Below are 25,389 nucleotides of genomic sequence, written 5' to 3'. Positions count from 1 at the left end.
ATCCTCATTCCTGTTTTGTCATCCTTCCATTATCCCTAAGCTCCCCATTCGCCTCATTAAAGACTGAGGCAAAGTATTTTTTTAGATATGGGGCCATGCCTAGATTATCCTTAACCTCCACTCCATCCTCAGTGTTCAAGGATTCAAATGAAATGTTTTGACTTCTTCTGAATTTGTATTTTTTTTCCTGATGAAAACAATTTGGTGCATTTGTGAACTATTTCAGTTGACCCAAATCTGCCTTTTTTGGTGGAAAAAAAGTTGCATCTGAAAATTTTCTCCAAGCTCTATTTAGGAATCCCATTTTCAAAAGTGATTTAGACACTTAGCATCCGATTTTAAAGGTATTTAGGCACCTAGAGATTCAGATAAGCACTAGTGAGATTTTCAAAAGCATCTAGGACCTAACTCCCATTTATTTCAGTGGGATTTAGGCTCATCACTTTTGAAAATTGCACTAGGCACCTAACTTCATCTTTAGTTGCCTAAATACATTTAAAAATCTGACCTTAGAAACCTATACCCTACTGATTTTTAATGAAGCTTGGATGCCCAAGTGCTTTTCGAAAATGTGACTTCAGTATCTCCTAAGTGATTCAGAAGATACTGAAAATTGTACCAACAATCCCTACCCTGAGGATCTTGTGTTGTACAATGTTAATCACAGTGGAGCAGGAGGAGAGGCAAAAGGTAGATTTCCTCCAGTCCTTCCATCCTCCTCTCTGAGAGCACACAACCCACATGAGGTTTATCATAGGTTAAAGGGGATGGGAAGTTTTGTGGGAGCCCTATGTTAAGAAATAGACAGTTCATCACTGGAATGAGGGTCAGTTCGGGAAACGGAAAGAAATTAGCATCAGGCCAAATGGTCTCATTCTGGTTTCTAAAATATCTCGTATACTTACATCATGGTAAAAAGGAGCACAAATGGAAAGTGGTTAACAGAGTAATACCATTTAAATTTAACATAGATGCACAGGGGATTAAAACAAATAGCCAGGCTGTTCTAACCTGTTTTTATAGCCCAAATACAGAACCAATTTCTGTTATTTTCAGGGATTTGTTCCTGTGCCGTAGCTGTTTTTTTTTCCCATCTGGGATGAAACTTGGCCCATGCTTCATATGACTCATCTAACTGCAGTCACTGGACATGTGTTGCAGGGTTCTGCAGATGCTGGGCCAATGGCAATACATCCTGCAACTTTGGCACCCAATACAGTTTTAACTAGAGGGGCATGAAAACATACTTGACATTTTGCATGTCTTCTATGTCATTAAGAGCTTCAAATGTGTCCACTTTTGCAAAAAAACAGAAAAAATTTACTTTTGTGACTGCGTTGAGATGTGAACTCCATTTCCTATTAGAAAGGACCCACTCACAGAAAGGTCACTTTAAAAATTTGAACTATGGAATCGAAAAAGCTTTGAGATCTGCAGAAGTGCATTATGGATTGTCCAAACTAATCTTTGGCAGAACTCGATGGCCTTCAGTGAAATAGATTAATTGTTTGCAGGGTTTATTTGTTTTTAATTGTAGATGCTTTTCTGCATTCCAGTGATGTAAAATCATTAGTTAAATGATGGATGAGTCCCACTGGGTAGCAGTTTCATGTAGGAGAGTAACTCTTCCAAAAAATCCTTAGTGTCTTGTGTATGGAGATAGGATTGAGATGATGAAACGCCACCGGTAATATACAGAGAGACAATATACAGAGAGACAACTGATAGACTGTTCCACAATGACATATGGGTAGCATTTACCCATATGGGTAGCATTTACCTCAGTACTGAATACATGGATAAAGGTGGTCAAAAATCTGTCAATTTTCTGTCATAAAAATGTCACTGCCACACAACTGAAACTTTTTGTGAAATTGTATTGATTTCAACAACAAACTAGAAAACAAAATGAGGGAAATGAACATTTTAAAAATGTTGAAAGTCCCATTTCAACATTTTCAGATGGGAGAGTTTTGATTTTTCATTCTGAAATGACTTTTTATCTTGAAATTTTATTTTTATATTTAAAACTTAAAAAAAAAATAAAAAGAGAGAGTCGTAATATAAACAAAATATTTTGAATGTATTTAAGGCAAACTTTGCCAATGACCTGAAACAAAAAAAAAAAGTTAGAACTTTTTTTCAATGAAAAAAATGTAAATTTTGGTTTTTAATCCTGATTTGTGATGAATTTTTTTTCAAAATCTCAATGTTTTTCATGGGATGGAAATTTGTTTTCTAACCAGCTCTGCATATGGACAGTGGACAGTGTGCTATCCATGATACTTGGCTTTACGATATTTTTCAATATGCTATTGCCCATATATTGTATGGCTGATGCGGCTCATTTTCTTTAAATGACGTACATTCTAGCATTCAACTCACATGCCTTCAACAGACCCAGCAGTGCCTTAAAATGTACGGTGTGAAATTCACAGATGAGAGAAATTCTAGCCACATCAAGTCACACAATGCAGCAGGAGGTAATTAATGGTCAGATTGAAAAGAATTAAAAAAAGAGGATAACTGTAGAGAAATAAGACACTTGTGAGATTGGTAACAGGCTATGGAGCTTTTGATCTGTCAGTCACTGGTATTAATCCAAGTCAGGTTTATAGGGAATGGACTCACTTGACGTCCAATGGCTGTTCAGTGGCCTATGTGAAAAGAGCTGGTACCATTGGTTCAATTCCTAGTAGATGTGGATCTATATCATAGAGAGAAAAAAACCTGCCCCCTCCCACATTTCTGTTGAGGGAGCTCCAGAATATGATTAAATGGGGAGAGCTGGAGATGAACTGGCAATGTCAAACCCTGACAAGCTGTGCTCATTCACTCTAGTTTCTGAATGATGAGACAATCCAGCCTAAACCACTAATATATTATATACAATGTACAATTTATAATTTACCTCTTTTCCATTAATTTCTCCACCAACAGCAATGCTTCGGAGACTTGCCGTACTATGCAACTGTTTTAGGTTGATGGTTGTAGCCCATGGAAGCTTACCCACTAGGGGCTTCAAATCAATGAAAGGTATAGGTCCACAGCACCTTACAGCATTAGGCCCATCAATTCTCATAGCCCCCAGTTCATCAGTGTATTTAAGCTAACTTTAAGCATGTACATGGTCCAGTTGACTTCAGCAGAACTACATGTGGACTTATAGATAGAACTGGTTGAAAAAATGTCAACAAAACTATTTTTCCCATCAGAAAATGCCATTCTGTCAAAACGAAAAATGTTTCACAGATGTGTATCAGTTTCAATGAAAATGTTGGGAAGGTTTCTCCAGACCAGGATGTAATTTGAGAGAGAGAGAGAGAGACCCACCCTAGAACAGCCAAACGGTTCAGTCACTCACCTGCAATGTGTAAGAGCCAGGTACACATCCCTTCCTCAAATCAGGCAGATCATGGTCTTAGGGTACCTTCTACATCACAGGTGAGTGCCCAAACCACTTGGAAATTTTGGGTTGGTTTGGGCTCTCTCTCCCCTTCTCAAACAAATTCATCAAGTCTCAGGGTTCCACTTTGGAAAAAAGAAAATGCCAAAATCTTGAAATTTCCTAACGAAACAGAATAGCTGTTTTCAAGCCAGTCCTATTTAAAATCCATCATCTACTTAAGTAGATCAGTGAATCAGGGGCCTTACTTCAGAACTTGCTGGGCCTGATTCTCCTCTAGTTTATGTTAGTGTAAGTCAAGACTAACTCTGCTGAAGATAGTAAAGATACACCAGCATAAAGCTGATTGAAGTGAGTGGAGAATCAGACCCTATATTTTAGATGCAAGCAGCTGTGTGTCTTCTTTAAACTTTAATGGTATTTCCATATGCATATTCCACCATTTCCTCCATTACATAAAAATAATATGCCACGAAATTATTATTATTACAGGATATATTTACTGGAAAACTAATTTACTTACATTTCATTCTATTGGCCTGCTTAAAAACACACCTCTCTTTTCCCCACTCCTTTGCTCTATGCTGTTGAAATCTGACATCCACCTAAATGGAGGAAAATGAATCAAAGTTCAACTCAAGCATTGTGAATGGTTTATAACTGGAGCTGACAGAGTCTTATGACACTATCTTAGGGCCAGATCCTCAGATGGTGTAAAACTGTGCAGCTCCAGTGAGGTCAATGACACTGCAACAATTTGCACAAGCTACAGACTAGATCATTTTCCTATCTTCCATACCAAAAACAATCATTTTTTTCAGGGGAAATAGCGTGCATGTACACGTGTGTTGAAGATGCCAAATCTCCAGTAACAATACACAGCTTTCTTATAGCCCAGGTATATGTTCAAAGCGAACGGTGAAGTGAGAGAGAGAGATTACAGACAGGTGAAGTGAGACAGAAAGCAGAAATGACCTGTGTGAGGCCAATGTGTCAGCAGCAGAAGCCAAAATTAAACCTCAGAAGCTCCCATCCCTTAGCTCGTGTTGGTTTAGTCTTAAATCACAGGATCTTTATCATCTCTTCTAGGGTATGATCCAATACTCGTTGAAGTCAAAAGAAAGGCACCCACCAACTTAAATGGGCTTTGGATCAGGCCCCAAGACCCTAATTAATACTGTGTATACCAGGGGTCGGCAATCTTTCAGAAGTGGTGTGCCGAGTCTTCATTTATTCACTCTGATTTAAGGTTTCACGTGCCAGTAATACATTTTAATGTTTTTAGAAGGTATCTTAATATATAACTAAACTATTGTTGTATGTAAAGTAAATAAGGTTTTTAAAATGTTTAAGAAGCTTCATTTAAAATTAAATCAAAATACAGAGCCCCCAGACTGGTGGCCAAGACCTGGGCAGTATGAGTGCCACTGAAAATCAGCTTGCGTGCCACCTTTGGCATATGTGCCATAGGTTGCCTACCTCTGGTGTATACATTGCTTTGAATAGCGTGATTGGTTTCAATTACACACTTACATGAAAACAGCAATTAGATCAAATCAATATTCCCTGAATTTGACTCTAGAAAATTATCCTCCTCCTCTTTTTAAAAAAACTTTAATTCTTATTAAATGTAACACATTTACAATATAACATCAGTATACTTCTGTTCTACAAATGTCACTATTTGTTATGCCCAAGGGTAGATGATGGTACAGCACATATTTAATGTGTATTCTACTGTGAATAAAAACCCCTGTTTGAAAGAAAATTATCACATGCTTATAGAATGGCAGGGGCCAAATAGTCAGCAGAACTTCCATACAGCTTCCAAATTTGTACCTGCCCCTTTTGCACACAGAAAGTACCCCGTTTTCCCATGCAAGCACCATTTGCACTTGTAAATTCAGAAGCTTGCAATTGCAATTTGTTACATGCAATGTAATGCAAATTGGGCAATCTTTCGTGAAACTCTGGCCAGAAAAATATGAACTGCGAAGGAAAAATCAAACTAAATGACAGTGTAAAGGAAAGTAGAGGGAGAAAGAAAAAGGAAATGGTATCAAACGAGGATATTCGATTTAATGCAGGAGATCAAACAGTGTATTTTCTGCACTATCAGGAGAAGAATAGCTGGAACAAAGTCTCATATTAAATACAAATTTGTAAACTCTCTTTCCTGATTTTTTTCTTAACTGCATCATTGGATAATAGGCAACACTTAGAAGTGACACACAACACCACTGTAGTACCTGATGAGACAGTTACAGGAGAGGGCCTATTCTGCAATGAGTGTCTCTGTGTAGGCATCCTCTCTATCCCCTACCTGCCCCTACTCCCAACCCATCTTTGAAATAGGTTAAAAAGCAGCTGCTGCTTACTACACAGATCATTGTAGTTTACTGTGAATCAATTAAAATGAAACAAGAGATTGGTCAAAATACTCTCCAACCTTTAGGGCTGTTCAGAACTCGGAGGCTGAATTTGGATTCAAATTTCACACGTAACTTTTTTATTTGCATTTGTTTCTGGTTAAGGCACTGGATTGGGACTATGCGATGAATGACAGAGCTATGAATTCACGGCAGATTTCCTAGGTGACTATGGTCAAGTACCTTAGGGCCAGATTTGTAAAGATATTTAGGAGCCCAGAAATGCAGATAGCAGGGGCGGCCCTAGGGATTTTGCCGCCCCAAGCACGGCAGGCAGGCTGCCTCCAGCGGTTTGCCTGCTGAGGGTCTGCTGGTCCCGCGGCTTCATGCCTGCGGGAGGTCCTCCAAAGCCGCAGGACCAGTGGATCCTCCGCAGGCAAACCACCGGAGGCAGCCTGCCTGCCGCCCTCGCTGCGCTGGCAGAGCACCCCCCGCTGCTTGCCGCCCCAAGCACACGCTTGGCGTGCTGTGGCCTGAAGCCGCCCCTGGCAGATAGTTGCCTAGTGGGATTCCCAAAAGCTTTTTAGAATCCAGGGTACCTAATTACCTTTACAAATCTGGGCCCTTAGGCCCTCTGTGCTTCCATTTCCCGTCTGTAGAGTAGAGATCATACTACTTTCCTACAACAGCGGTTTTTGTGAGGATAAATTCAGTAACATAGGTGCAGTGCTCCAATACTGCATTGATGGGCATCATACCGAGAAAGAGATTTATAATGGTCTAAATCAAACCCCAGGATCCACATAGTGTCTGGATCCAAATTTCATGGCTGGTGAACTTTAAAGGCTTCTTAAATAATTAGATACACCTGGAATTTTATTTTTATAATGAATCTAAGGATAAACAATGAACTTCGGTAAGCAACATAGCAATAATGTGCCTGATGCTGATGCCTTTTATACAGACGTAAATCAGTGTCAACTCAACTGAAGCCAGTAAAATTACACTGCTGAAACTGAGATCAGAATCAGGTCCACTAGGATTGACTCTCTTTGTACTTACACCAGTTTTATATCAGGATAACCTCTTTCAATGGAGCTACTGTTGATTTACAGTAAGAACAGAATCAGGTCCAAGGGCTAACCAGAAGATTTGTGCTCTATGTTATTTCTTTAGATATGAGGCCATTGGCTGGACATAAACCACCTGCTGATTAGTACAGATTATACTCAGAAGGGTCACAAATGTTTCTAAAGAAATAATATTTGCACCCAGACAGTTTCTTTTATACAATGATCTCAAAGCTTTTATCCAATGAGCTCAATGATTACAAACTTGGGCCAACAGCAAATTGCCCCATGAGGTAGGTAAGTATTATTATTCCCATTTAACAATTAGATAAAGCAAGACACAGAAGTTAAAAAGTGACTTTCCCGAGGTCAGCTGGTAAGTCAGTGACAGAACTGTGACTAGAATGCAGGAGTCCTGATTCCTAGTCTCATGTGCTAAGTTCTAGATCACAATTTCCTTGTGAAGGAATAAAAGGAAATCAGCAGATGTAAACCAGTGCAGTTCCATAGACTTCAATGGAGCTACTCCAATTTACACCAGCTGAGGATCTGACCTGTAGAATGAAGACCACCTGCTATGGCTGCAGAATAGATATTGGTTTTATTTAAAATGTAAGATACTTAGCGCTGGCGTGTCTCTGTTAAACCACAGAAATGCACGCTCAGGATGCAAATGCATTTGGATGCCCTCCGCTGGAAATCATGTTCGCTCAACGCTCACAGCTGATGCACAAATTGTCTCTACTCATGCTTAGCCTTTCAGATGGCCTGGTGCCTACACACAAGCTGATTAGAACCTGCCCTGGGCTATGAGGGCATGGCAATGGTATGTTCAGAGCAGTAAACTGTATAATAATATAAATGTCATCTATTTCGCAAGAAACCTTGGCAGTATAAGTATCTTGTGCCTGATTGCATCTACGTGCCAAAAAGAAACTTGAAGACTCTCAGAAGAAAGGAAGGCATGGGATTCACCACCAGCTCTTCTGGCTTCCAACACAAGTTGTATAGCAGTGGGTGCCTTGTTACACCCAAGACTATCTAGTGAGTGTCAGACTGCATGTAACATGAATACAACTGGTGTATATATAGCCTTGTTGAGCAGCCAAGCTCAGAGCAGAAAATGAACCACAAACAGTATGTCTGGCACAGTTCAAGACATGAGCTGTACACTTGCCAGAAAAAATGGCAACCAGCCAAAGTAGAATAGTCCTGGGTGGTCACTAACTGGTTGTGCATTATCTTTTCTGAGGGGCAAACTGGAGTAACACACAACAAGCATTATGGGCAATGGGATAAGGAAACTCATTTTAAGACACTAATTCAAATTCAAGCCACACCTATGAACAGTCATCTTCATCTGATTATCCCTGGAGACCTATATGAAATGAAATGATGGTCTCACTCCAGTTCCTACTGGGTACAGGTCAACACTATGATCACAATGTGTATCCTTCTTGGCAGCCTTGCCAGAGAAGCCAAAGGCCAAATGGGAAGAAAGGCTGGACTATGTCCCATTGTCGATGAAAGGGTCCCTCCAGGACAGAAGTTGAGGCAAACTGGTAGGGTGCAGAGTTACCAACTTCACAAGCCTATTTAATTTTTCATCAAAGAAAACAGGGAGAACAATGCGAGATACAACAGGTAGAACATGGGATAAAACTACAAGAATAATCTAGTGGGTGAGCTTACAGACCAACTGAAAACATAACAGGTCGATGCAGCAAACTGCTTCATGAAACACGCAGGAATATCTCAAGAACATCAAGGCAAGAGTGTGTTGATCTGCAAATACGTAACCAAAGAATACTTTGTATCACAATAAAGGAATATTTGCTAGGTCTCAGCCTTCTCTCTCTAGAGTCATTTTGTCTGCATCTGAACCACACACCAAACCATTCAAGGTGGCTTCCCCCTTTTCTTTCATCATTCATCATTTTGTCCACAACCAGGAGACTGCTCATCCTACAAAATACAGGCTCCCACTCACACTGCATAAACTACAGATAACTCACCTTGATTTCAGTGAGAGCCCCTTGTGACTTGCTGTGTGAGAATAAGGCCGCCTGATTCTGTAGCTAAGAGTTCTACCCTTTCTCCATAATTGAGCCAAAGACCAACTGTTTGAGACTAGAAGATGTGAAATTCATTTGATGCTTTTCAAAAGACAATAATTCTTTCCTGGGAGTCCCAACAGAACCACTAAGAGATAGAAGGTCAATGTTAAGGATGAATGAAGGTCAGTTATTTATTTATCAATTAATTCAGTAATCTGTGGCGCAACTCTCTGTAATTTAGGGAATCCCTCTCAAATGAGCAGAAATATGCTTTCTCCATTGAATTCCCTCCAGCAACCATCAGATCCTGTATAAATTCAGGACCAAATTCTGTATCTCTACTATGCACTTTTTAGTGGTCCTCCTCCTCCAACACACAAACAGAAGAGTTGGCCATTGACTGCTATTCAAGAGACTAGGGTTTAAGTGTAACTTCCTGTTCCAATAATTTCCCCCATTTTAAAATTGGATTTACATATCCATTTGCAATTTCTGGGACACATCTCAGTGTTGATTCTATTCCTACTACAGGTTTCATGAAACTTTTAGTTGCCATGAAGACAGAATCTGGTGCAAATCAGTAGCGTTACTCTGGATTTACAAGTTAATAATCTAGCCCTCCCCTCCCCTTTTTTGAGGTTCCTCAATCACCAATGTAGATCCATCATAATTTTGTATTTACAATACTTTATGTTAACTGCCTCTTTCATCTTTGAAAATAGAAATCTGCTTGAAATGCTTTTGACTGATTAGCATAATCCCAAACCACTACATTTTTACTGCCAAACTGGATTTGGAGTTTGTATTAAAGTTTATGACACAGATATATTTAAAAGATTAGTAAATGTGCTCAGAAAAAAAAACCAATCCAACAACACTGGAATATTACCATCAATATTTTAGTCTGAACTGTTGAAGCATCAGAATTACTAGGTGCAATTATATTTTGGATGTGTGGCTCCTAGGGGTGATCTTTATGTTAAAGGACAAGATGGTTTAATGCTTAGTAAATGAGTGCTAATTAAAAAGCTGGGAGAAAAGTCTGTCATAGCTGAATCATGAGACAAACGCATGCTGTGCATTTGTTTTAACAGTCTATGGTATGCTGACAATACTAAGCAAGTGTGGCCCTCCATAAAGTGTATTTGCCAAAACAAATCCTTATGCAAAGTCTGATTCTCTGTGACTCTATCCACCAACAGCCCGATTCTAATGCTCACAGTAAGCAATGCCTTTACTCTATATGAAGTCCTATTAAAGTCAATGGGTACTTAATATGAGTGAAGCTATCAATGTCTTTCCCCACAGAAGCATTACATAAAAGGATTTCGACACCTCTCTGATTTTTTTTTTACCAATTGGAAACAATTCTGCTAATATATTATACGTCTGGCCTCTTCTATTGCTTATGTTCTTATTCTGGATATTTGCATGGAAATAGCGTTTTTGTCGCTTTCTTTTTCAGCTCCTCTGGCTACCTATTCTGAACTTGAAGTCATTGATCTGGCTATCTAGGCTTTTTTCGGTGTACCTTGTGCAGCAATTTTGGGCTGTGATCATTTAAATTGTCAATATTACAGAAGCTTCCTCAAGTTTTTTTTTAAATATATATATAACAAATCTTTCACAGTCATATATCGTAATGTGGATCACAGGAAGAGCCAAAACAAAGACTCCCATTGACTTCAGTAGATTTTGGATCAGGCCCCAAGCAGCTCTGTGACTCTTCCTTTCCTATGAATATGCAAAGTTCATCATTCACTTACAATGGGAACAGTTTCATCCCGATTTAGATCATGGTCCATGGATAATCAGACCACTATTCACTTTTCCCAGCTTTGGGGAAGTGTAATCAAGAAAGCATTATAAAGCAAACCTGCCCTGAAGGGATATAGTTGCTTTTAATAATGTTTAGGCCTTGTCCACTTAGCGTTTATGGCTGGAGGCTGGGTTTTTGTTGAGTTCCCTCCACTTCAATATTATTCCCAAGCCTGATCCTCAACTGATGTAAATCAACAAAGCTCCACTGAATTCTATGGAACCACACTCTGATTTATACCAGCTCAGGATTTGACCTGGAACCAGGTCTGATTTTATTAAGAAATGCAAACCTAAGCTCACTTTATGCCAAAATGTCCAATCCAAAAGCAAAATGCACATTTTTTTTTCAGCTCAAACCTGCTAAATTGCAAAAAGCCTTCTCTGGTCTGCTGCTGGCCTCTTGTCACACATTTCTTGAATACAGTCCAAGCCTGGGCCAAGGAAATGCATATTAATAGAAAAAGAAAACGACTGATGACTTCCCAACTATCTGTCATACTCACAATTTTTAATGAGCCTTATATAATGTGTCATTAATACTATTTCTTTTACAGTCATCAATCTTAGTCATCTAAATCTATCACAGGGAACATGACACAGAGAGGGAACAACCTTTGGAGCAACATGATAAAGCAATGATGCTTTTGTAACCAATCACAGAACTACTCAGGCTCCCTCCACAGTTGTGTGTCTAGTTTTGCTCCCTATTATTCAGCTTCCAATTTTGCTTGATTCTACAAATCCTACCTTAAACACCCACATTTTCCAGCCTTTCAAAAGTTGGCCCAAGGCTTGATTCTGCTTGGGCAAGGTCAAACTCTGACTGAGTTCAGGAGAGTGGTGGAAGATGAAACTCAAAGGGAAGGTGAAATTCACAGATGAACAGACTACATCTGGTTGGAAAACAGACGTTTTACACCAAAATTCGACACACGTGGCAAATCCCTTATGAATCAATATCACGGAGGCTACATCTAACATTTGATCTGGGAGGTCTGATTTCCAGCACATGAAGAGGTACCTGCACTAGCTCTGCTTGAGCTAGCATGCTAAAAACAGCCGTGGAGCCAGGATAGCAGGGGCAGGTAGCTGCCTGAGTACATACCCTGGGGTCTGGGCAGGTTTGTGCTTGGGTTTCTAGCCTGAGATGCTGCCTTTACTACTGCAGCTACACTGCTATTTTTAGTGCGCTAGCTTGGGTACATCCACACAACCTGGGGATCACACCTCCCAGCTCAAATGTAGACATAGCCAGAGTTTAGCATAGCTCCTAACTATAAACTATAAAAGGTGATTTACTAGCAGGCAATGGAGTGAGAATAGAATAGAATAATCCATACAGAGCACTAGGCAGAGTTAGGACTCCTCGATTCTATTGTCCCCTCTCCTGTTGTTTCACTATATGGTCTTCAGCAAGTTAGTTAGGCCAATATTTTCACAAGTGGCCACTGATTTGGGGCACCACCATTCTTCTGCACCCAACTTGAGAGTATTAGAGAAGCTGAGCATTGATTTCAGCTGGATCTGTGGGTGATTCGCACTTTGGAAAATCAGGCCCCAGGTGTCTTAAGATGGAAACCCAAAAACTGAAGTATCCAAAGCTGCTGGCCACATCTGAAATGCTTGGAATCAGCCTCAAACAACTATGTAAGAGACAGTCTCCCCATCTTTAAACTCAAGATATTTACCCACCTTTATAAAGCCCTTTGAGATCTTTGTATGAAAAAATTAAAAGACTATAGAAGGGCTAAGTATTAGTTAGTGATGGCTGAAAAACAGGTGAAAAATTTCATGAAAATTCTTTCCGTCAGCCCCAAAATTTAAATTTTGATAGGAAATGTCATTAAAGTTTAAAATGTGTTGTTATTATTGCACAGGCTTTTGCCACTCGAGCTAAAGGGGAATCTATTGGCACTACAGAGCCTATGATGTGCAGTTGAGTAATTTTCATTCTGCCCAGAAGAGGGCAGTAGCACATCTGCACACTAATTAGTTATACACACTGTGCCGTGTATGTCCTCATTTTAATTCTTGCCAGCTTAGCACACCAATGACTGGACCCTCAGAGGTCGAAAGCAAGAAGTTACCAGTGGTTATTGTTCACTGCCTAGGGCCAAGGCCCACTGAAAGAAATGTGGGGCCCTGGTACTCCATTTTCACTGGTGCCCTACCCCCTCCCATTTCACTCCAGTTACAGACATTTGGGAGCTTCCCCAAGCTAGGGGACACAGTACAACTGTCCCTGCTATCTCTCACCTTTATCACTCCCTGACTCTCTCTGATAGTCACAGCAGCAAAAGCCATCCAGCACTGGCTGTGTATATCAACTTGGCAGAAGGTGTGTGCAAATAATCAAGCATGGGCCAAAATGAGCATCCATTTCTGATGGCTGATAGCTTCACTGTGCTTAAACCTCCACTCAGCTTTATCCACTAAGGTTTCTCCACCAGGCAGCAAATACACATATTAGTCATGTTCTCACCCTCCCACACTCCCCTCAGTGCACACATTTGTGGGAAGAAGAAAAGCCACTGAAAGAAACAGAGGTTTCTATTTTATCCCTTTTATTTTCTCCAGGCTAAAGTAACTCAACCCTGGTATTGTTCAATTTAAAAACAAATACAAAACCCTCTCAACGAATTTCTGTTTATTACAAATTGATTTTCAATGTGTTAAATAACTCAGTGCAAATGGAAATCCAAAAATAAATAGCTGTTCTGCTGTTGCTATGACTACTAGACTTTTTTTTTTTAACCTGGACAGAGATTTTATGTTTCACAGTTGCTAACAGTTTAAAAGGAGAATTACATTCAGTTTTTAGTCCTGGTGCATTTTCCTCACACAACACAATATGAGAGATTATTTGTGGTTGCTTCTTAGAAAATAACAGAAAATCAGAGAGGGGAGCTCTTTTTCACTCCAGACTGGACAGACAACATACAAATGCAGTAAATGTATTAGAGCTTATGAAGTCTATTCTACACATACAGGAAAAAGAGAGGGTACAATATTATTATTAGCATTAGAAGAGCAACCAGTGGCCCTAACTAAGTTTGGGACCCCGTTGTGCTAAATGCTGGGCATATGTATAATAAGAGATAGTCCTTGGCCAAAAGGGCTTACCTTCCAAATAGACAAGACAGACAAAAGGTGTTAGAGAAAGATTCAACGTACAATCAGATGTCTGGAAACTGAGGCAGAGAGATCACATGGGTTGCCAAAGGTGTCACAGGGAGACTGTGGCAGTGCTGAGAACTGAGCTAAGATCTCGAGTCCCAGGAGCTAAGATCTCGAGTTCCAGTCCAGCCACCATCCTTCTATCACGGGGCAGAGTGGTTTCTTACAGGACAGCTAATCATCATGATGGACATGATTTAAAACATTTCAAGCAAAAGAACCTAATTTCAGTCCTGGAATAAGCAATTGGAACTCCTCTGAAGTCGATGTTGGAGTCACACTGGTTTATTCAGGGCTGAATTTGGCCCAGTGGGTAAAACTGATATCAGGCTACACATATCCCTCAAATTATTATTATGGCTAGGAGGGGGAAAGAGAGAGCACAAACACTGTCACCCTAATCCTGGCCTTTCTTAGAACTGACACACTGCAAACCCTGTGCACCCTGAACTTCAGAATCTAAACCAGGGTGGATGTAGTCAGGGGGTGTTGTCTCTGTGCTTAAGCACTGCACTCCTGATCACTAGCACATGCTCTCCATTCTCCCATATTCCTCTTGTTCCTCCTCCCAGTAGAAGCAGCCTGCTTCAGTAGGGAGTTATGTATGGGTACAATGCCAACCTGAACACGGATGCCAAATAAACGCCCCTGCCTGTTTGACTCCGCCGTGCCCCTTATGCTGTCATGTACACCAGCGAAATTAGGGCCTAAATCACTAACAAAGTACCATTCACACCACTTTTCACTCGCTGGGCCGTTCCACAGCTGGTGTACATCAGCGTAGCTCCATGACTGTCAGTGAAGTTCAGCTGATTTAGACCAGCTGAGGGCCTGGCCCATTTTACACAAGTTTTAATAACTTCCAAAGCAATGGAAAGTCAAGCCCACTGACTTCATGGAATTATCTCCTGATTTATAGCAGCTCTGTAGCATAGAAGGGAACAATCTTATCCTTGGAAAGGAGGAGTCAGATGGCCTTTCCAGTTCTAATTTGAGAAACAGCAAGGGACTGAGCACAGAGGGTGTTTGGGGGCCTAAGGGCTCCCACATCCTAATACTAGCTGGCTTGGAGACTCACTGTACGACTTCAGCAAGTCCCTTAACTTCCCTGTACCCTGTCTCACTATCTGTCAATGGCCCTATTAACACCGTCTTACCTCCCAAATATGGTTAGCAGGATTAACTAGCTAATGGAACAGATTAGAGCTGGGCAAGAAGCAGTTTTCCCATCATACAAAAATTTTTCCCATCCCAAATCAGGACAGCAAGTAAAAGTAGCAAAACTTTTCGCAAACTGAAAATTTGGTTAAAAAAAAAAAGTCAATGACATCAAAATTCCCATAGCTTCAGTGTCCAAAGGACAAGTCATTTCAAACTGGATTTGTCATTTTGGAAGAGTCAAAATGAAAACATTTTGCTAATCGTGAAACTTTTTTGCAAAAATTTTTCAAGTTGAAAACAGGGTAGCTGGAACAATGTGTATATTTGGGGTGCTGGGAGCCATTGAACCAAACTGTAAACCAGGGGTAGGCAACCTATGGCACACGTGCCGAAGGCAGCACACAAGCTGATTTTCAGTGGCACTCACACTGCCCGGGTCCTGGCCACCGGTCTGGGGGGCTCTGCATTTTAATTTAATTTTAAATGAAGCTTCTTAAACATTTAAAACACTTTATTTACTTTACATACAACAATAGTTTAGTTGTATATTATAGACTAATAGAAAGAGACCTTCTAAAAAGATTAAAATATATTACTGGCACATAAAACCTTAAATCAGAGTGAATATGTGAAGACTTGGTACACCACTTCTGAAATGTTGCTGACTCCTGCTGTAAACCCTTTATATGATGGAAACTGCTTCAAGCCAGGGGGTGCTGATGCATCCCCAACACCCATTGTTCCAGCACTTATGCTTGAAAACTTGCTTGAAACTAGATCCTTTCCCACAAAAAGTTTCAACGAACTGGCATTTTCCAACCAAAAATGTTGTGTCGAAAAATTCGCAATCAGCTTTAGACCAGACCCTCCTGGTGTAAACTGGAGCTGCTCCAGCGAAGTCAATGGATCTGTACTAACTGATACCCCAATGATGGTAAAGTGCTAAGCACTCACTTATGTGATTCTACACAATATCCAGCAACATGAAATATTTTTGAACCCCCAAAATAATCCTCAAGTAACTTGTTAATGTTGTTAATTTCCACCGATCTCAATCGATATAGAATTGCACGTGCATTCTCTCTCTCTCTTGCACACACACACACACACACACACACTTACACACACATACATTGATTGTGAAAGTGCTCCAAACAAACACGGGCATTGGTATGCCTCTTTTCCTTAAAAGCAAAGCAGACAGCTCAAGCAGCAGTCTGTGAAAGCAGGCATTCAATTCTACTCAGAAAATCTCGTTTTCCTCTAAATGGGCCTCTCATCAGGCTCAGTGACAACTCTTAGCTGCCTGAGAAAAAGCACTGGAATAAAAAAAAAAAAAGGAACCTATTTTCCAGAGCAAAGTAATCCCTATTCCATTGCCATGGCACCAGACATCCGTCTCTTCCTTTCATTGACCAGACAAGGTCCCCCTCAGCTACTAGCTTCTTTTTGTCTTTTCTCTCTCTTTTTTTTTTTTAGGTGGATGTGTGTGTGAGTATGCCTGAATTTGTTTCCTTGGTAGAAAAAGTAATCACTGAAGTATTAGTTTAGGTTGATTGATTCTTTGGGGACAGAAAAGGGTTCTGGAGGCTTTTTAATCATTGACATGATCTCAGAACAGAGGCCTTCAGCATGATACAATATTGAAATAATAACAGGAAGGTGCAGTCTCTCCCACTTTGAAATCCAAACAGTACAGTTTATAGCCTGGAAGTCAAAGGTCCTCAGCAAACCAAGGTATGGAGAATGTGACTGGGAAAACAGAATGATAACCCACCTTTTCGTGACTGAAGAGGGTAAAACTATCAGCGAGATCCTCAGCTAGTGTAAACCGGAAGTTTCCTTGCCTTCAGTGTAGTTATGCTAGTTTATCGCAGTTGACAATCTGGCTCTATAGTACAATGCGACCTGAAAAGAAAAGTAGCGTAAAAATGAATGATAAAGAGGAGTTGGTTTAAAACCAAAGAAAGCCAAACGGTTAAACAAAGGGAACCCAACTGAAGTGAAATGAAGAATAGATGTAAATACCCGGAAACCCGGGCTATAGTACAAAACATACAAGTGCTGAAAAGCATGAACAGTTAAGGTGATCCAAAACACCTTAACTCTGTCCTCGTACCGTGGGCAACCTCTCATTTTTTGCCAAGAGTATCCTTCATATTCTGCTTGATACTGTGGGGGATTTTTAAGGGCTAAATTCTCAATTGCACCAAGCTTCTCTTGGGCTCAGTTAGTTGTGGCTCCCTGAGTCTGGGTCCAGCTCCCACCCAGCCCCAGCACAGTGTTGTTCTGATAGATGCTGGTGACTAGGGGCAGTGGCGGCAGCACAGGAGCTGGCTATGCCAGGGGAGTATCCATGTAAGAAGATCCAGCTGATTTCCAGCCCCTTTGGGAAACAAGAGCTCACCAAAGGGGATCTGTCTCTGAATTTTTTTATTCCATTTCTGGTCTGATTTTCATTGGTACTGAGCACCCATAATTCTTGCCCAAGTCAATGGAAGCTGCAGGTACTCAGTCTCCCAGCACCTTTGCAGTGTCAGGCCTTTCATAAATATGTGCTTGGATGAATCGTTTGCCCAGATTTCAATCTGTGTGAGTGAAAGCCCAGACTTGCTGCCTAATTCTTGTAGAAAAATAAGGTTGCTTTTTTTTCCCCGCACACAGAAGGATGGCTCTTTGGCTGGAGTTCGGCTGTCTCTTTATTAATGAATAATTCTAAGTAACCACCTTCTGCGGCTTCCCTGCAACTATGGTCCTGACAAGACAGATGGCTCTGAACTGCCTAGCGCCATGGTTCACCTTTTTAGTTTCATAAAAATCAATTTTCCATGGCATCCGCAGGCAGGTGCAGGAGAAAGCAGGCGAGAGAGGGAACAAATATGCACTGCACACACAGACTCCTCAGCCATGCTGCGGATGGCGCGCACGCACACGTAACCGACTGATTTCTGGAGGTTCCTGCAGTTGCCAATTTTGCATTCAGTTCAGATCTGGAGTGAATTCATTATTCTTTGGAAACTTTCTACCTGAAAGGAAGATGGGTCAGTTATGACATAGCCTGGGGTTTCAATTAGACATCTCCACACATATATTCAGATTGTTTTCTCTTTTCACAGCACTCCCCTAGTGGCTCAGATGCCTTCTTTTGGCAAAGGGAGTAGGTGATTCAATGCCAACACATTCAGTAGTTGGCAGGTTGCCTTATTATCATCTACATTATAGTAGTGCCTAGATGCCCCAACTGCGATCAGGGCCTCCTTGCGCTAGGCACTGTACATACACAGAATACATAGGAAGACAGAGTGCCTGCTCCAAAGAGCTTGCAATCCAAATAGTCAAGACAGGCACAAAGGGTGAGCAGGAAAAGAGAGATACAGAGGGGTGAAGTGACTTAAGCATGTCAGAGCCAATAAAAGAACCCGTCTCCTGAATTCCAAGCGAGTGCCTTGCCCATTGGCCCATGTGGCCACTTCATTCTCTCCAAAGACAGGTTTAGTATGTATATGGATTCATAAGACAAAGCACCCTCCCATGTTCTGGATTCCTTGGAATCATTTAAATTTCACAATACACCTCTACATCGATATAACACCATCTGATATAACAAGAATTCAGATATAACACAGTAAAGCAGCGCTCCAGGGGGGCTGCGCACTCCAGTGGATCAAGCAAGTTGGGTATAACGCAGTTTCACCTATAACGTGGTAAGATTTTCTGGCTCCCAAGGACAGTGTTATATCGAGGTAGAGGTGTACATAGCTTAATAGATGGTCCTCCCACTCCGACATTATATAGACATCTCCCGCCGACTGACATAATATTAGAGGCTCAGATTTTGCCTGGCCCTTCTACAGGTGCCAAGTGGCAAGGATAGGAAGGGAAACTTCTCCCCCCTTCCATGGCCTGTGTAAGGGTCAACAACCTCCATGCTCTGGGAAGTACAAGGTGTGTTTCCTCCCTGCTAGCCCAGCAGATCCCAGCCTCGATTGCCTGTAGATAATGTTGGGTTTGACTCCATATTTTTTAATTTTGGTCTCAATTTGCACCCGGGGCTGAAGTAGATTGAAACAGCAGAAGGTGCTCTCATCGCCCCAGCCAAGGAGGATGGAGCACAGTAGGGATGCAAGGCTGACTCAAGCCTAGGCAGGGAGGGGAGCTCTCCCTGTGCTTTTAGCAGAGAAGGGGGAGCTGCGCTCCCCAGTCTCACTCCAAGACGATCGCACCCCAGTTTGTAATTAATCATGTTCCCAAAATACCTCCCTACTACCTGTAACAGGCTGGGTGGAGGTAACCAGCTCCAGAGTGATTACCGTTGCAGAAGGAAGAGGAAAGCTCTGGGGCAATAAGGCAGACGTTAGCAGGACCGGTGCAACCATTTAGGCAAACTAGGTGGTCGCCTAAGGTGCTCAGATTTGAGGGGCGCCATTTTCTTTGGCAGCAACTGCGGCGGCTGGATCTTCGGCTGCCCCTGTCACCGTCAGCATTTAGGCAGAGGGAACTGGGGCAGGGGAGCACGGGGAGGGCCGCCTGCAGCAAGTAAGGGTGGGGAGGCAGCACCAGGGGAACTCCCTGCCCCAGCTCACCCCTGCCCCACCTCCTCCCCAGCACGCTGTGGCTGCTTCACTTCTCCCGCCTCCCAGGCATGCATCGCCTAAGCTGATTGGCACCGTAAGCCTGGGAGGGAGGAGAATTGAAGCAGCGAGGGCATGCTCGGGGTGCTCGTGCATGGAGCAGGGGTGAGCTGGGCGGGGTGGGTGCCTCAGGGTGGAGGGTGGGGGGTGGGGAGCTGCCACGGGGGAGGGGGCGCCTCAGGGCAGATGGGGGAGCTGCTGGGGGGGTGCCTCAGGGTGGGGGCACAAGGTGGAAGTTTCGCTTAGGGCACGAAACATCCTTGCACCGGCCCTGGACGTTAGACAACTAGACAGCAACAGGTCTCCAGCTCAATTGCCTTTACGATTCAACCCAAATCCTGGAAAATGAAATCCGGAGTGGGACATGAACTTGGCTGTTGACCGTTTTGAGCCAAGCTAACCCTGCCGTACCTGAACCCACAAAACCTTGGAGAAAGTTAGGATCTGGAATGGAACTGGCATCTTGGGTCTGCTTGCTGCTTACAGGGTCTGCGTCTGATCTCACCTGCCAGTTTTACTGATCGCATGGGCTTCAGCGGAGTTACTCCTGATTCACACCAGTGTAAAGGACAGGTGACTCAGGCCCCGGATGAGCATTCCTTGCCTTTCCCTTCTTCCATTTACACTCCACATAACAGGTCCTGATGGCACACTGGGGCTGATTCTAAACGATTTTCCACCTCATCATCCTTTTCACCCGAACAAAGTGAAGCTGAAACTCTACTTAGACCCGTGCAAAGAAAGAGTAACCGTGCTCAAGACAATGGAATTATTCTGGTGTAATTTTGGTGTAAAGCAAGCTTAAAATCAGACCTTTCATCAGGAAAATAAAAGTGAAAACAATGCAACCAGACTTGCTATAGCCCTATTGTCTGAAACACTTTTATCGACAGTCAATTCCATATATAACCAGCAGAGGGAGCGCCTCTATAGTAATGACAGGTATGTTAGTTTACCACCAGAATCAGTTTTCCTTTTAGTAGATTTTTTTTTTTTAATTTTACCACCCCACCTCACAGCGGCTAAAACATATATATATATATTCCAAAACTCCCAGTTTCATAGGAACAAAGATGCAGTCAGTAGCGGGAGGTGATAACATAGTAATTTATGGTGGTTTAAGTAGGAATAGTAAGATTTTAATGAAACACAATATTCCGTTACAGAGGCACAGTGATAGTAAGTCAGAAAAGGAATAATACAATTGGAAGATAATGAAACTGACTAGACTTGGTCGGCTTCCGATTTCACCTGCACAGCTGCAAATCAGGAGTAACTGCAGAAGAATCAGACCCTATTGCATTTTTACCTTGGCAATTTAAAACAAAACAAAAAAATCAAGCATACGGAAGGTGTTGAGCAGAAACGTTTGCAGTTACACAGTATAATGAACACATGCCCCTGCAATGATCTAGGACCCTGGATCCAAACACTCCTGACCTTTGGGGAAATTCAGATTGTGACACAGACAGACTCCATCTGTACCAGGGGTAGAAACAAAGTCCCAGATATAGACCCTCCCTTATTGCTCCCTCTTCAAACTATGTGAAAGTTTTATGCACACTAGGAAATTTGCAGCTGGGGCCTATAATAAAGAAATCTTAGAATCCAAGGCAAAACCCTAGTTCTTACCTCCATATAGGCATTAGAAGAAGATATTGAATTCTGCAGCTTTTTTAAGCTAAACAGGCTGAAATTAAGCTCTGGTGAGAGGGCCTTCAGAGGGCCAGGGTACCACTTCAGCCCCACATAAACCCCCTGCATTGAGGGCTGGGTCCTTAGCTGGAGTAAATCAGCACAGAGCCACTGAAATCAGCGATGGGGTCACACTGATTTACACTAAACAGGCCCTTTCTGTCATTTTTTAACCCATCCCCTTGCTTCATTTCAGAAAAGAACGACGTTGATTTCAGGAACGTACCAGCCAACTCGTAGCTGTAGCAGTAATATCGATTAAGTGTGTGTGTCGGGGCAGGGGGGAAGATGGAGGCAGTCTGACCTACAGGGGAGTATGGGATCAAAAATATAAGTCTGACGGGGTCACACCCAGTAAAACCTCTGAGCAATTGGATGAGCAATTCTTTTCTGAGAAGAACAAAAGACATCTGCCGAGTCAAACAGGAATTGACTCAGAGCAAGGACAAAGCCAGACAGCATCACGTAAGGCACCCGGCTGTTCCAACAGGATGCCAGGGTCAATGGCAACTAATGCACCCAATAAGTCAAGAGGAATCAATAATGCTAAGTAGCCAGCAACTCTTACAAGAAGCAAATCAGTGAAAATCCAGTTAAAATGGTCTCTGGGCTCAGCATACTGCAGCCTAAAATCTGATTGAAGCTTGTCATGTGACACACTGACATTGACACTCGGATTCCCACATTGCAGTAAAACGCTTTTTCAAGCTCTGAGCACGCACAAGGCAGGTTTGAACGTGGCCATTTGTTATCCATCTTCTGGATGAGATCTAAAACTGAGGTCCCCTGTGGATTAAATATCCCGTGGCATTTTCTCCACAAAAATTGGGCTGCTAGTAGTCCCTACTTCCAACTCTGGCTGGAATCACACTCCACCTGCTGAAACGCCTCTTACCCATGCGCATATCAAGTGGGGTTCCGCAGGGATCTGTCCTGGGTCTGGTTCTAGTCAATAACTTCATAAATGATTTGCCTAATGGCACAGAGAGTACACTTATAACCTTTGCAGACAATAGCAAGCTAGGATGAGTTGCAAGTGCTTCAGTGGACAGGATTAGAATTCAAAATGATCTGGACAAACTGGAGAAATGGTCTGTAATAAATAGGATAAAATTCAATAAGGACAAATGCAAAGTACTCCACTTAGGAAGGACTAATCAGTTGTACACATACAAAATTGGAAATGACTGCCTAGGAGGGAGGACTGCAGAAAAGAATCTGGGGGTTACCGTGGATCACAAACGTTTGTTACAAAAAAAGCAAGCATCATTCTGGGATGTATTAGCAGGAGTGTTGCATACAAGACATGGGAAGTAATTCTTCCACTCTACTTAGCACTGAAGTACTGTGTCCAGTTCTGGGCATCACGCTTTACGAAAGATGTGGACAACTGGAAAAAGTCCAGAGGAGAGCAACAAAAATGATGAAAGGTCTAGAAAACATGACCTACAAGGAAAGATTGAAAAAAAAATGGGTTTGTTTAGTCTGGAGACTGATGTGGGACATGGTAAGAGTCTTCAAGTACGTAAAAGGTTCTTATAAAGAGGAGAGGGATAAATTCTTCTCCTTATCCACTGAGGACAGGACAAGAAGTAATGTGCTTAAATTGCAGCAAGGGAGATTTAGGTTAGCTATTAGGAATAACTTTCTAACTATAAGAGTAGTTAAGCACTGGAACAAATTATCTATGGAGTTGTATAGTCTCTGTCATTGGAGGTTTTTAAGAACAAACACCTGCCAGGGATGGTCTAGATAACACTGAGTCTTGCCTCAGTGCAGGGGGCTGGACTAGATGACCTATCAAGGTCCCTTCCAGTCCTACATTTCTATTATTCTATGTAGCAAAGCCTAGTGGAGAGGAAGGATGGTGCTGTGGTTAGGACACAAGCCCAGAATATACAACACCTAGGTTCAAGTCCTTGCTCTGCCATGAACATCATATATGACCTTGGGTAACCTTCTTAGGTTCAGATTTCTAATGGTACTTGCATTTAAATACCTTTAACAATCTGGCCCTTCGACTTTGTGCCTCAGTTTCCCATCCATAAAAGGGGGCTGCCCTGCCTCACAGAGGTGTTATGATAATAAACACACTAAAGATTCTAGATGGTCAGGCATTACAGTGATGGGGGCCATATAAACACCAAAGATGTTGTTATATTAGTAGCAGTGTTACATTGTGTAACCCAGGTCATTAACAAATCATTTGACCAAGATTAACTAAAACTTGGGTAAATACGAATTTCTGTAAAATATCATCATCTTGATCCTTGGGAGACAAGGACATGGCACCCAACCAGTGTGTTGCATCAACATAATTTGAAATGGCATACTTATTTCCACCTTTAATAATTCTGAAGTTGGCAGGGGAAAAATATGGTTAGCTCTGCCGTCACATCTAATAAATTCTGATTTTAAATCCTTAAATTTACATCTATGAAGGTATGCTGTCCTTAATAAAGGATAGCGTTCTCCTTAATTTGGATTCAAATTCTACGGATGTTCCTCAGGGAAGAAAGAGCAAATGTACAACTTTTAGACCATTTTTAAGCGAGCAAGATGATTTCATTTGTGTAGGTTGAAATAAGATTAAAATTGATTTTTCCCTAAGAAATCTGACAAATTTATAAAAGGATAGTGTGTCCTTCGTAAGCTTCCTTTACTTCTAAAATTTCTAAGTTTCTTACCATGGGATTTTTTTTTAAATCATTTTTCCTGTATAACAATATACTTTCTCCAAATAAAGAACTATACCAATTTTTAGAAGTTTCAGTCTCTCTCTATCTCTCTCTCTTTTTTTTTAAACATCCCCTGTTCTAGTATTGAAAACTGCACCGCGCATCTTTCTGAGTATGCTCAACAGATTTGTCCATTTTGGCAATTCTTTGAACTATGGTGTGAATTTTATTATCCATTTCCTTCGGACATTTATTTAACACAACACAAGTAATATCATTTGAGTCTATATATCAACCCTAGACAAATTCCGGACCCTGACATACTAACACGGTTTGAAGAGAATGGATTAACAAATAAAGGGCAAATTGGAGTTTAACGGCCCCAATACAGTTCCACCCAACTCAGACTTAGAAATACAGATAATGTTCTGGATGGTGGCACTTCTCTTCAGAGATTTTGTTAAGGAATCATTTAGAATTTTAAGGGCAAAATCAGATTGCCATTTGCACTGGTTTAAACTAGGAGGAACTCCATTTACTATAATGGATTAACATTCTGGTGCAACTGAGATCAAAGTATGGTCCTCAATCCTTTTTAGTCTAAAGGTCTCCTCTCCTGTCCCTCCTCAATCCCCCAAAACACAGGAAAAATACATTCTTTTTTTACACGGGCTGGTTAGTCCCAAATCCCTTTTAAAACAAATGAGGGTCTTACACACACACACACATACACATACACACACACACACACACAAAATTTCCCTATCCTTACTAATGTCCGTTTAATAAGTATAGGGTCAGATGCTCAGATAGTGTAAACAGGCATAGCTCCATTGACTCAAATGGCATTACATCAATTTACCTCAGTTGAGACTCTGGCCCATAATAAACAATTTCACCCCAAAATCTTATAACAAAAGAAAAGGATTTTGGCTTTCTGAGTGTAAGTCTGTGTGACTAAAGCCGTGTGTCTACACTGCAAAATTACGTTGCCCTAACTTATGTCAGCATGCAGCCAGCACAGTTATTACATAGCTTGTGTACGCGCCTGCTTGACTTCTTGTGTTGGCGGTGCGCGTCCACAGCAGGAGCACTTGTATCGATTGCATTGCCAGTGTGGGGCATTGTGGGACGGTTCCTGAAAGCCGGTAACTGTCGACGTAAGCAACACAGTAGTTATACTGACACTGCGTCAGTCTAATTACATCAAGCATGACTCTACGCCACTCGAGGAGGTGGCATTACTAAATCGGCACAGAGAGGCACTTACATTGGCAGGAGCCAAATTTAAGTGAAGACACTTCCCCAGCTAGTGTCGACACAA

The 25,389-nt window shown here is 41.7% G+C and overlaps 1 long non-coding RNA gene across 3 annotated transcripts in view; it reads right to left on the bottom strand.

Annotated features, from left to right (window-relative positions):
* LOC115637154 overlaps positions 1-25,389 on the bottom strand; it is a 113,130-nt gene that overhangs the window by 22,942 nt on the left and 64,799 nt on the right. For all 3 annotated transcript variants that reach the window (XR_003997178.1, XR_003997176.1, XR_003997177.1), the window contains 2 exons: positions 16,839-16,969; positions 3,930-4,011 (listed from right to left, as the gene is read on the bottom strand). This is a non-coding gene — a long non-coding RNA (uncharacterized LOC115637154). The remainder of the gene's footprint in view (positions 1-3,929; positions 4,012-16,838; positions 16,970-25,389) is intronic.

Source organism: Gopherus evgoodei, chromosome 19 (assembly GCF_007399415.2).
Source record: "Gopherus evgoodei ecotype Sinaloan lineage chromosome 19, rGopEvg1_v1.p, whole genome shotgun sequence".
Classification (NCBI taxonomy): domain Eukaryota; kingdom Metazoa; phylum Chordata; order Testudines; family Testudinidae; genus Gopherus; species Gopherus evgoodei.
This window is presented reverse-complemented; position numbering and strand designations above follow the sequence as displayed.